The 13,862-nt window shown below is 35.9% G+C and overlaps 4 non-coding genes across 4 annotated transcripts; all 4 read right to left on the minus strand.

The window, feature by feature from the left end:
* Window positions 1-3,714: 3,714 nt before the first annotated feature.
* LOC124236508 (small nucleolar RNA SNORD115) lies at window positions 3,715-3,795 on the minus strand. Its single transcript, XR_006887746.1, has one exon. It is a non-coding gene; the product is annotated as a small nucleolar RNA SNORD115 (small nucleolar RNA).
* A 2,388-nt stretch (window positions 3,796-6,183) lies between these two features.
* Window positions 6,184-6,264, minus strand: LOC124236506 (small nucleolar RNA SNORD115). Its single transcript, XR_006887744.1, has one exon. It is a non-coding gene; the product is annotated as a small nucleolar RNA SNORD115 (small nucleolar RNA).
* Window positions 6,265-9,608: 3,344 nt separating this feature from the next.
* Window positions 9,609-9,689, minus strand: LOC124236501 (small nucleolar RNA SNORD115). The gene has a single exon (XR_006887740.1). It is a non-coding gene; the product is annotated as a small nucleolar RNA SNORD115 (small nucleolar RNA).
* An 832-nt stretch (window positions 9,690-10,521) lies between these two features.
* On the minus strand, window positions 10,522-10,605 carry LOC124236505 (small nucleolar RNA SNORD115). The gene has a single exon (XR_006887743.1). It is a non-coding gene; the product is annotated as a small nucleolar RNA SNORD115 (small nucleolar RNA).
* Window positions 10,606-13,862: the final 3,257 nt, after the last annotated feature.

Consider the following 13,862-nt stretch of genomic DNA (forward strand, 5'->3'; position numbering starts at 1 on the left):
GCCTATTAATTCTCATAAAATAAAACCTCTGAAGTCATGTATAATTCAGCTTCTGGAAATAAGACATCAGGCCTTATAATATTGCTGTCATTTATTTCACTATTCATTAGCTAGAATCACAAAGCACATTGTTGTTGTTATTATTCTGAACAAACTGTTATTTGTCAGATCAATTCAGAATAATAAAAACAATATATTCTATTTTACCTTCATTTATTCCTTAGCCAATGATTTCTTTCTTTATGTAGATTTGATTGTCTGACTGATATCATTTTCCCCCTTTTTGAATAATTTCCTTTTATATTTACTGTAAGGCTGGACTATTGGTAACAAACTGTCTCAATTTTTGCTTGTCTGAGAAAGTATTTCTCTTTCACTTTCTAGGATAATATAGCTGTTTACATTACTCATCTGTTCTTTCATGTCACCCACTTTTCCATTAGAGCCATCAACATGTTAATCATAGTTGTTTTAAGTTCCTGGTCTGATAATGCTATCGACTCTGCGATACATAAATCTGATTCTGATGCTTTATCTGTTGTGTCAAGTTGTATTTTTTGTCTTTTAAGTACGCCTTATAATTTTTTGCTGAAGACCAGGCATGATATATTGGGTAAAAGGAACTGAGGTGAATAGGCCTTTATTGTGAGGTTTTTTATGTTTATTTGGCTAGAGGTTAGACTGTATTTACTTTACTGTAGCTGTAAGTGTCACAGCTAAAATTTCGTCTGGTATCTCTGTTCCTGTCTTCTTTTTTGTCTTTGGGTTTCCCTAGAGACTTCTTTTTCTTTTCAACAGTAAAGTAAAAGTTTAATAAATCATGATACACTCATATGATAGAATTCCATCTACTAGAAACAATTCTGTACATGAAGGTCAACATAAATGACAGGAGAAAAATGTTCATATCTTATTAATATATTTAAAAAGTAAGTTAGATACAGTTAGATATGGACACCATTATGTTAAAATATCTACATACAGATACACACAGACAATATGAATGTTTTGTTTTCTTTGTATTTTTTCTCATTTTCCAGAGTTATGCAGTGAACTTATTGCTTTTTATAATTAAAAAAATAAGCTCACTACACATATAGAGAGGTGGGAAATTATTTATTGTGACTTTTTAGAGTCAGGCAGTACTTCTTTAACTTTTATTGGAATTTTGCAGCCTTAAAAACAGAAACTAAGAGTTTTTTCAGATTGTTTCCTAAAGACAAGGCCATTATCTATAGCTGAAAGAAAGCCAACACAATGTTGAGATTTGTCAAGAAGGATATCGAAACCAGAAGTCATTGCCCTGCCCTTCTCATACAAACTGTGCAAACACATTCTAGTTGCTGGGTCTCACATAAAAATAATAGCGAGGCTCACACCAAAATCCAGATCATGGAAGACCTTCTGAGATTTCTTAAGGCCTGAGGTGTGCATTATTTCCATTATACTGTCCTGTTGTTATAAAGGAGTCCTATTGCTGTTGTGGTAAGGTATGAGGAGAGGGGAAGCATTCTATAGTCCTATGATTAGATATTAATCTGTTAATGAGACTGTGCTAGTAGGCTGTGACCTTATAGAGGGTCTCAGAATTCCTCCCCCTGGCCTCCTCAGTAAGACAGGAAGGCAGGAGCAGTGCTGGAGTTGGGTATTTCCCTTCTCCTACGTTGAAGACTAGCGTGGACTGGATTGGGCATTTTCTTTTCCTTATGGAGCAGGCTTATAGCAGGCTGAAGTTGGGCATTTATTTCTCTCAGGTTAATTTGTTCTGGTAAAACACAAGTTAGGCTCTGGTTAAATAGTTTCCTTTGAAGTCAGGCCTTATTAAGAAAAAGAGAAAAGAGGACGGCCCCATGGCCAAGTGGTTAAGTTCACGTGCTCCGCTTCAGCAGCCTGGGGTTTCACCAGTTCTGATCCTGGGCGAGGACATGGCACCACTTATCAGGCCACCTTGAGGTGGTGTCCCACGTGCCACAACTAGAATGACCCACAACTAAAATATACAACTATGTACTGGTGGGATTGGGGGATTAAAAAAGCAGAGAAAAAAAAGATTGGCAATAGTTGTTAACTCAGGTGCCAATCATCTTTAAGAAAAAAAAAGAAAAAGAGAATGCTCTGGACATGTTTCAAAATGTCTACCTTGGTCCTTCATCTGACAGAAGCAGTAGGGGATTTTTCTGCAGTATTCACTGTGAGAACCTGGTAGGGTTTCTGGAGATAAAACTTACACAAGCATGGGGCTTCCACTAAGAGAGGTCCCCACAGGAGTTTTTAACTCTTAAACTTGTTGACAATGAGCCTCCAGCAATTGTGATTGTCAATTACACTGTAAATTTTCCCACCTTGATACTAGTTCCAGTGGAGGTTTTGCTCCTGGGCTAATGTTGGAGTAAGTTGTGATTCTCTCTATCTGACAGACAATCCTTGTAATTTTTGTGGTAGTGACTTTCCTGTGTCTTCAACTGTCTAATGAATTCCAGAGGAACTGGTGATTTTCAATCTATTCATATTTTTCTTCATTGTGTCAATGAGGGTGACAATTTCCAAGTACTTTCCACATCATACTGGAAAACAGAAGTCCAAGTGTATTCATTCTCATGTGTATTGGACAACCCATATATAGGGATTTCAAGCATATGCCTGATGTGACACTGTATATATGTTCTGAGTTCTCATCAGTGCCCCACACATATGAAAAAACAAGACCAAAATGAAAATATAATAAGAGGGGTGAATATATCTACTCTTATATTTATACTAAAGAATAACACACCATAGAGACAAGAATTATCACTCTGAAAATGTCTCAAAATTATTTAAAGAAATCACAGTAAAAGGTGATGTTTTTAAAATGAGGATGACATCAACTGTATTGGTCACTCATGAGAAGAATTCATAACAGGACACATGTTGCCTGATTTGGTGAACCTAGTTATTGGCCAATCAGTAAATGGAATCATTCATAGACTATGTTTTTATTATACTGAAAATAAAGAACTCACAAGATACATGGGAGTGAAATTCAGATAGTTTTCTCATCAATGGATTCAATTTTAACATTTGTGGGAAAAGAAAATTCTGAATCTAACATTATCTTCTCCACTGTGAGGGTCCTTCAGTGATGGAATTTATCTCAGTGACCTCAAAGCAGCCTAACATCATTAGACTCCTTTAGTAACAATAAAGGAAAATTGGTCTATCTATTTACATATCCAAATAAATATCATGCATTGGACTGAATACCAAAGAAAAAAAATTTCTTCACTGTCAATAACACTAAATTCAGGTAAAAATTAAAGATTTTGTCATGGGATCAAATCAAGTAGTTCAGTCACACATTGAGTAGAAAACCTCATATGGATATTCAGGTTACCCAAATGGTAAATCTAATTGCCTTAGGGTAAATATTCATAAGCCCAAAAGTCTACTTGGAAGATATTTGTGACTAACACTGACATTCACATCTCATCAGTTTTATTATGCATATCTTGTCACACACCTTACTAAAAGAAACAATGAGAGAAAAAGAGCTGAGATGAGCCCCAAATGTGTCAAATTATTAGAACTTATTGACCATTGAAAAAGCTGACAGTTATTGTTCAATTTGAAATGCATAGACAAAGTTATAAATGACAAAGTGATCAACACAAAATGCATCTGTAAAAGAAAAACAAGGAACCTCAAAACTCTGTCCTAGGATTGTAAACCTAGGGTGGGTCTCAATGTAATCCCATTGAGCATGATATTTAGTTATTCAGAGCTCTTCATTAAAATATGAGGTCTCATAATTGATGCAACACGTGTGACTCCCCAAGCATACATACACTTGGACCTCACTATGCTTACCAAAGATGGATGCAGGAAATTATGAAAGTTGGCTGTATTGCATGCTGGACACCTGGTGGATATTGATTGCCCTGGGGACAGCAGGCTGAACAGGATTCTTCCTCTGGAATCACTATCTGGGTGAACACAAATATGAGAGGTGTCAAAACAAAGTACTACATTTCCATTGGGCATGTGGTTCATGCATGCTTCTCCTTAATGGACCCATATGATCATTCCTGCATAAATGATCCATTACAGAGGCTGTGTGCCATTAATTCACCAAACAAAAGGTAGACAAAGTACATAAGTTTCTTGACTTTGGAAAACCAACCAGGAGGCATCATGCTAAAACCAGAGTATCTTATTGCTCATTCCTGGTACATTTGATCAAGGAGCGATATTAGCAACACTGACATGGTCCATTGCATTTCAAATTGGATATAAAATGACACTATGAAGCCATGTGAAATTTATTTTGTAGAAAACAGATGATAGAATAATTGGAATTGTGCTTTCATTCAACCTCTCAACCCATGTATGACAGTTTTCAGGCTGTGGCTGATAAGTCATTGTCTGTATGTTAACAGTTCTCATCCATGTCCCACAGTCATCACAAAAACAGCAACACAAAAATATTATAATTGGGATAAATATGTCTACTCTTGTGCTCAGGGCTAAGATTATCAATGGTGGTGATGAAACCAAGAATCAGAAAAATTATCAATAGCATTCTTATGAAATTACAGTAAAATTGACCTTCTCATTAAGAATGTCATCCTTTACATCAATCACTCATGGAAAAAGAAGAACTCATAAAGGAACCAATGTTGTTTGATTTGGTGATTTAGACAAATCAAATGGCCAGTAAGGAACAACTGGCATCACCCAAACTATACACTTCATTATATTGAATTAGTGAAGCCACATGATATCAGGAAGTGCAATTCAGCTATCTGTTTATTCAACAATGTTATCAACATTCACCCCCTGGGTGGGGCAAATTACTGAATCTCATTATCTCAACTATACTAACATGGTCCTTCAGTTATAGAAAGTTATTTGATGACCCAAATGCAGCACAAAAGGTTATAATCTTCTATGATATATTAGAAACACAGCCTTGACATGAATATAGACATAGACTAAGGTTTCCCTGAACCAGTTAGGGAAAAATTTCTTCAATTTTCAACCTTGGTTTCAGACAAAACAAAGTGACTTCATTGTAGGATCATATTCTGTAGTGTGGTCGCTCATTGAGAAGTAAACTCCATGCTGGTTTTCAGGATTCTCAAGAGTAAAACTTTTCAAAAACCATCACAAAAACAATACAAAATACCATATAAGGGTACATAATCACGATGAAAATGTGTACTTCTGTACATTGGGAAGAAAATTATCACATAGTGGAGATGAAAGGATGGTTCAGAAAAATTCTCAACATCATTTCAATGAAATTTCAGTCAATAGTGGCCTCATGAAGATGCCATCCATTAAGGCAATCACTCATGGACAGGAAAAACTCCAAATTGGGCCAAGTGGCCCAATTTGGAGAAGCTAAACAGAGCAAACAGCCAATCAGGAAAAACTGTTATCACCAAGGACATGCAATTCATTATATTGATATGGTGCAATTCAGATAACCAGTAACATAACAATTTATTCAAAATAAGACCCATGGACCAGGAAAATTCCTGAATCTCACAATGTCTACTCCATTGGCATGATCATTCAGTTATAGAAAGTTCTTTTGTGACTCAAATGTAAAGAAAAGCAGCTTCGGTAACCTAAGTATATTAAAATATTGGTTTTGATGTGTATACAGATTGAGAAGAATGTTGCCAGGGTTCCAGTTAGGAAAACAAATTCCTCAGTTTGTAATCTGAACAATCTCAGGTAAAACAGAAAGATTTCAGTTTTTATAGGATCATATACCATAGGATGGACATTCTAACAGAAGTAAGCCCCATATTGATATTCAGGGTCACTAAATAAGAAAAACCTATTGCCTTAGATCAGGACTCATTAGTAGTGGTCTAATACTCTATTTAACATGTGTCTAAGATCAAAGTAATTCACTCATCTCTGATTATCAATGCAATGGTGTAACCCTTGGCCAAAAGTCTCTCTGAAAGGGACTATGAGATAAAAAGACCTAAGGAATAACTTCTGAAAAGCCCTACTATTACGGTATATAGATCACTATACAAAGTATAAAGTATGAGTACGCATCATTCACAGAGAAGCTCATAGACAAAAAATCCTCCTAAGAACTTTGTTGTGTCAAGTCCAAAACAGCATTGTTCTACAAAGGAAGTAGGATCCCCAGTGTCCTCTCATAGGATTGTTCTTGAGAATGGGTCTTAACATAATCCTATCAAGCATAATTTTTAGATCACCATATCTCTTCAAAACAATATTAGGTTGCATCATTGATCCACCAGGGCTCTCTCACTTCACCAATGCACCTGGACCTGAATATGATTACCACGATTAGATTACAGAAACAGGGTGTAATCTGGATAAGAGTTCTAGATGCCGGACACCAGACAGATAAAAATTGACTCAATGTCAGCAGGCCAAATAAGGCTCTTTTTGGGAGTCATTATCCAGTAAACAGGGTAGGATAGTTGTCATAATGAAGTACTACATTTCTCATGGGCTTGTGCCTCACACATGCTACTCCTCAAAGAATCATAAAGGTGATTCAACAAAAATGAGCCCATAATGAAGGCTGTGCACCTTATATTCACCAGAAACAAAAATGGCAGAGCACACAGTTTTCTTAATGAAGAAAAATACTCAGTGTGCATTGAGCAGCATCAAGTATCAAGCAATATTAGTAGACCTGAATAAACTTTCATTCCAGTCTATAGGGATGTTAACATGGATAGTTGGAAATTGTGAAGTCATATGAAAATCATTTTTAAAAGACAGATATGAGCAAAATTGAAATTGTGCTGACTTTGACTCTATTCACAAATTTGTGAAATATTTCAAGTTGGGGACAAAAAGTCATTGTCTATTAATTTAAAGTTTCCATTTATGTACAAAAACATCCCAGAAACAACAACAAAAATTGCAATATCAACATGGGCATGTCAACAAATATAATTCACAAAATATTGTCACACTGTGGGGATGAAACTATGGAAAAATTTATTCTCAGGTCCTCAACATAAAGTTCAGTAAAAAGTGGTTTTTATTCCTGAGAAAGCTATTATTCAGGGCAGTTACACCTGCAGAGGAAGAACACAAAAATGGATGAAGTGGCCTGATTTGGCAAAGCTAAATGATCAAAGGGCCAACTAGAAAGAACTGGCATCAGCAAGAGCCAGCAATTCCTTAAAATGACATGGTGAAGTCCTATAAATCTTCAGGAGCTGCCATTCAGCTATCTAAATACTCAACAATGTCTTTCAACAAAGACTATGAATGGGATTCACTTCTCACCTGCTTGAAGCCATGAGCATGATTCTTCCCTAGAGAAAGTTGTCCCTATACCCAAAGCAGACACAAGCATTTCTCATTCCTTCAGCATATTAGAGTTATTGGCCATAACTGGTACACGGATGAATGCGAATGTTGACCAGGAGGCAATTAAAAAAGACATTTCCTCCATTTACACTTTGATCCATTATGGGTATAATGAAAAGCTTTCAATTTCCAGAAATTGCATCCCATAGTGCTGACATAAAAGATAAATCAACCATCTATTGGTATTTAGGCTCTCAAAAGAAGTCAAACTTATTTACTATTTTAACGTGGGCCTTCCCTGTTGTCCAATGTTCTCTATATCTTATGACTGTAATTAAAGACATCCACATATGTCTGATCATACAGGCAAGGGTGAAACCCATGCCAAAATGTTTCACTGAAAGACATATTAAGAGAAAAAGAGGCAAGGGCCGGACCCAAAAATGGATCCAGTGAAATAAAGACTAAAAGATAAAAATTATCTTGGTCATGAGGAGCCTATACACAGGGTACAGCAATATTAGATTCTTGCGAGGGACTGGCTGCTTCAAGACCCAAGCCCATAGCTCTAGAAGGAAAAGTGATCCCCAACTTTAGGCTCCAAAATTCTCAATGGCATCGGACCTCAGTGCAATGGTATTGAGAATGATTTTTAGGTAAGACTGAAACCATGAAACTTCTAGAAGAAAACATAGGCAGTATGTTCAGTGATATCAGTCTTAGCAGTATATTTTCAGGTACCATGTCTGACTGGGCAAGGGAAACAGAAAAAATAAACAAATGGGATTACACCAAACTAAAAAGTGTCTGCACATCAACAAAACTAAAAGATAATGTAACAATTGGGAGAAGATATTTTCAAACCAAATATATGATAAGGGGTTAATACTCAAAACATACAAAGAACTCATACATCTCAACAACAAAAAAACTAACACCCCAATTAAAAAATGGGTATAAGATATGAACAGACATTTCTCCAAAGAAGATACCTACAGATGGCCAACAGGCACATGAAAAGATGTTCAGCATTATTAACCATCAGAGAAATGCAAATCAAATCTACAAGATATCATGTCACTGCCATCAGAATGGCTATAGTTAATAAGGCAGGGAAGAAAAGAGTTGGAGAGTATGTGGAAAGAAAGGACCTCGCATACACTGCTGGTGGGAGTGCAAACTGGAGCGGCCACTATGGAAAACAGTATGCAGATTCCACAAAAATTTAAGAATAGAACAACCACAAGATTCTGCTTTTCTGCTGCTGGGTGTTTATCCAAAGAACATGAAAATACCAATCCCAAAAGATACATGCACTACTATGTTTAATGCAGCATTATTCACAAGAGCCAAGACTTGGAAGCAACCTAGGTGCTCATCGAGGGATGAATGGATAAAGAAGATGTGGAAAATATGAACAATGGAATACTACTCAGCCATAAGAATTGATGAAATCTGGCCATTTGTGACAACGTGGATGGACCATGAGGGTCTTAGTCTCTAAGGAAAATGTCAGAGAAAGAAAGTCAAACACTGGATGATTGCACTCATAAATAGAAGGTAAAAACAACAAAAATCAATCATCTAGAGACAGAAATTGGATTGGTGCTTACCAGAAGGGAATGGGGGAAGGAGAAGAGGGAAAGGGAGTATTAGCCACATGTGTGTGGTGATGGATTGTAATTAGTCTTTGGGTGGTGAACATGATGTAATCTACACAGAAATCAAAATATAATGATAAACACAATAAAATTTTACAATGTTATATCCCAAAGTTAACACAATATGTAAGTGAATAAAACTCAAATATTACTTAAATTTTAAAAAAGGCAATATGAGTTCATGAAAAGTTAATATGAGTTGCCAATGCTCTCAATTTCCAGAGATCTTATCCTGTATGGCTGACAACCAAGGAGAAATAAGCTCTCTTGGCTTCTGGGTTCTTGAAAAGGGTCAAAACTATGTATGGCCAGATGGCTGGCCTTTCTCACAGTCCAACATTGTCTGTGGTTCCCTCAATGATCAATGACTTCCACTCAGCTGGGATCATTCAGGCCACAATGAAAGCCCAGCCAGAATATTTGACTGAAAGATACAATGAGAGAAGAGGAGCTAAGGAATGGCTGAGAACAGGGTCTTCGGGGAGGAACCAGGGCCCACAAAGCAGTCTGAAAGAAAACTCTTGTCTTGGCCTCTTGGACTCCCATAGGCAGGGTAGAGCCACACGAGACTTCCTCTAGAGATTCCATTGCTTTCGAAGGGAAATAAGCTCCCCAACATCTTTCCCCCAAATTCTCAACTTCACTGGGCCTCCATGTAATCCTATTGAACAAGATTTTTAGGTCGTCATCTCTCTTCAAGACAATATGAGTTCTCATCATTGATCCACAAAAGGACATGCATATTGCCATTTTGGTAACACTAATAAATTCAACGTGTAAATTGGGTGTTCTAGTGTCATTCATAGCATACCCTTTATTATATGAAATAATGGGTCTACAGTGGGACCTGGAATTCTGATATATGTTTCTTCATGAATATACTCAGTTTTAAGTTTCAAATTTTATCCTGTAACCAGTACAAGTACTGAACCTCAAAACTCTTCTCCAATGGCAGGTTCTTTCAGATATGGAAAAATTCTTCACTGATGTCAAAGTAGCCCAAAGCAGTTAGAATCCTCTAAAATTATAGAAATGTTGATCTTATCATATATGTAGAAACAAATGAATATCAAACATTTTTCTGAACTTCAATATTATTAATTTAATATTCAAATGAAAGTGTCATAAAATCACATCACATAGGTCAGTCACTCATTCAGAAAAAAATTCCATATCCCTATGCAGGTTACCTTCTGTGTAAACCTATTTGCCTTAGGAGTATATCTTCCACAGTTAATCGTCTATTTGGAATGTATCAGTGACCAAAGGAATCCAGATATCTATTATCATTGCAGTGTCACAAGCCTTAGTTGAATGTGTTACTCAAAGACACATTGAGAGAAAAACAGTGAAGGACTGAGCTCTGAATGTGCCCTACTATTAAGAATTATAAATCTCTTAAACAAAGCTTATAGGATGAATATTCATTTTTTAATTTTGAGCACAAAGACAGGATTGCTCACATGAGTTTCTTTTAAGTTTTCCTTGTCTCAAGTCCAAAATAAAATGCCTAGAAAGGAAATAATATTTCCCAACATACTGCTCCAGACTGTCACCTAGGTCTATCTTCATCATAATCCTATTGATCATGATTTTCAGGTTATCATCTCTCTTCAAGACAATAAGTTTTCATCATTGACCCAAGCCATGGCAACCCCCACATATATACATTTGGACTTAAATATGCTTTCCAGGTAATTATGGTACTAATTTGGACAAGAGCTTTAACATATTTAGTGCTAGGCATCTGAGTCACATTAATTCCCCAAAGCTGCAGGCCAAACTGTGCTCTTCCTCTGTAGTCATCATCTAGGTGTACAGGAGTAGGACAGGTATCAAAACATGGAACTGTCTCTTATGGAATATGTCTCTGGAGTGCTTTCTTTAATGGAGCAATATGGCCAGTACTCAAAAAAATGACCTATTATAGAGGATATAGACTATTGATCACCCTACACAAGAATGACATAGAATACAGGTTTCTTTGGAGAACCACTCACGTGGTTTTAGGAAAACACAAGAACATCCCATTTATCATCCTTTGTCTACATATCAAAGGATGCCATACCAGTAACATTTGGCATGGTCCATTGCAATATGAACTCTCCTAAAGTGACACACTTGAAGCCATGTAAAACTTAGGATTTGCAAATCAACTATCAGACCACTGAGAATAATATTCATTTATAGGAAGCTTTGATTTTTTCATAGCATACACATCATTATACTGAAAATAATGCATTAATATGATATTTGGGAGCTGAAATTCATATATGTGAATTTCCCCATTATATAATCAATTTTAGGTTTAATAGGAAGAAAAAATTACTGAATCTCACATTTTCATCTTTGTTGGCATGATCCTTCATTTATTGAAAGTTCTTCAGTGACCCTAAAGCAGCCTAACACTATTAGAATCCCATTTAAGGTTATAGAGATATTGGTCTAGTCATGTATAGAGACCCAGATGAGTATTGAACATTAATTGATCTGGACACCAATGAATCAAAATTTCCTTAGCTATCAATCAAATCAGATTCAAGTAATAAGAAAAGATTTTATCATAAGATCACATCAAGTAGACCAGTCATTCAATAAGAATACCCCATTTCAATATTCAGGTTGACTAAATGAGTAAACCTAACTGCTTTGGGGTGAATCTTCAGTAGTCCAGTGATCTATTTGGAATGAATATGTGACCGAAGGATGCCATTCACCTCTTATCAATGCAAAGGTGTAACTCTTAGCAGAATATCTTACTATAAGACACAAAGAGAGAAAAACTACAATCTTGTAGTTTAACACTAGTAGGAATATATTGTAGTTGTTGAATAACTAGTTGTTTCTCAGTTATATAGGTGAAGCTTTGTGAAAATTCTTTAGCTATATTTTTTGCAGCAGGATTTAATTCCCAGATGTCCAATTCCAAATTCATTCCCAATTCCATTCTCATTTTTATCTACTGCTGTATCCTGTATTATATTTTGATTCCATTCTGTTTGCATTTGAATTATGTGTTTCTGTAGTTGTCCCAAGTCACTAAAATGCCTGTCAATATTTCTATATCAATAGAATCTGCAATTGTGGTCCCAGTTTCTATTTACCTATAAATATGGTATTTAGTAAATTTATTTTAATTTGATCATGGCACCATTTTAATCTTCAAATGAAAACTTTTCATAATGGTAAAGCCTATTAGACACAAGTAAAATTGAATTGACTCCATTAGCAGTAGTACTATTTAAAGGTATAGTCCATTTAATAATCCTAGAAACCTTAGGTATGGGGACTGGAGATTGCCAGGTTTTAAATAGGGTAGACTCATTTTTATGCGATGATGTACTTTAGAACTTTTGAAGAAACTAACCCTCATCATTTGGACTGAGATATTTCTTTCTCATTTGTACATCCATTTCAGTTTTGTTAAAGTGGACTTCAGGGCCAACATGGTGGCACAACAGTTGGGTTCACACATTTCACTTTGGCAGTCTGCGATTCACTGGTTTGGATCCTGGGTATGGACCTATGCACCACTTGTCAAGCCATGCTGAAGTGGCATCCCACATATAAAGTATAGGAAGATGGGCATGGATGTTGGCTGTGGCCAATATTCTTCATCAAAAAGAGGAAGGTTGGTGGCAGATTTTAGCACAGGGGTAATGTTCCTTAAAAAAAAAAAAGTAGGGATCAGGCCCTTGGCCAAGTGGTTAAGTTTGTGTACTCTGTTCGTTGGCCCAGGGTTTCACCAGTTCGAATCCTGGGCATGGACATGGTACCACTCAACAAGCCATGCTGAGGTGGCATCCATCAGGCCACAACTAGAAGGACCCACAACTAAAAATACACAACTATGTACCAGGGGGCTTTGGGAGAAAAAGGAAAAATAAAATCTTTTTTTAAAAAAGTGGACTCCAATGGCTAAAGATGACTTCAATGGCTCTATATAAGAGAACAGTTGGAGTTTTGTGTTATAGTTTAGGGACTTTATATTTGAATATAATTGTATTAAGCTTGATTGGTTAAAATTTCTTCCCATCAGTATATTCAATAACACAAGGGTGATATTTAAGCTTCTTTAATTTGGGCAATATTGATAACTCTGTGGGGCTTGAAATTTTCATTTCTTCTAAATTTAAACCATTCAATTGGTGGAGGTCTGAAGTATTGTGACAAAAATCAGGGTTCTTGAATGCTTGCCCCATATTTGGGACAATCTGTAATCAATTCAAAATTTCTTGAGGTTGAGATTATCATTTTTAAAAGAAGAAGTACTAATACTATAAGCTTCCTGTTCAACTGATATGAAATAGAATAAGTATCAAAATTATAATGGTCAAGATAATTAATAAAAAAAGACAAAATCATCCTGTTTGCAACAACATGGATGGACATTGAGGGTATGCTGTTAAGCGAAATAATATAGACAGAGAAAGACAAATACTTCATGATTTCACTCAGTTGGAAGATAACAATATAGATAAAGAGAACAGTTTAGTGGTTACCAGAGGGGAAGTGGGTGGGAGGGCACAAGGGACAAAGGGGCTCATATGTATGGTGATGGATAAAAATTAGATTACTGGGGGTGAGTATGATGAAGTGTATTCAGGAATTGATAAACAATAATGTACACCCGAAATTACATGATGTTATAAACCATTATAATGCCAATAAAATTACTTAAAAAAACAGAAATAGAAAAAAAAAGAAATGGAGATCTACAAATAGCCTGATAAAGAACTCAAAATAACTGTCTTAAACAAGCTCACAGAACTAAAAGAGATCACACATAGACAACTGAATAAAATTTGGAAAATGATACATAAACAAAATGAGAAGTTTAACAAACAAATAGAAACCACAAGAAAAAAACAAGCAGAAATCCTAGAGTTGAGAATACAA

Source organism: Equus quagga, chromosome 2, assembly GCF_021613505.1.
Source record: "Equus quagga isolate Etosha38 chromosome 2, UCLA_HA_Equagga_1.0, whole genome shotgun sequence".
In the NCBI taxonomy this organism is placed as follows: Eukaryota; Metazoa; Chordata; class Mammalia; order Perissodactyla; family Equidae; genus Equus; species Equus quagga.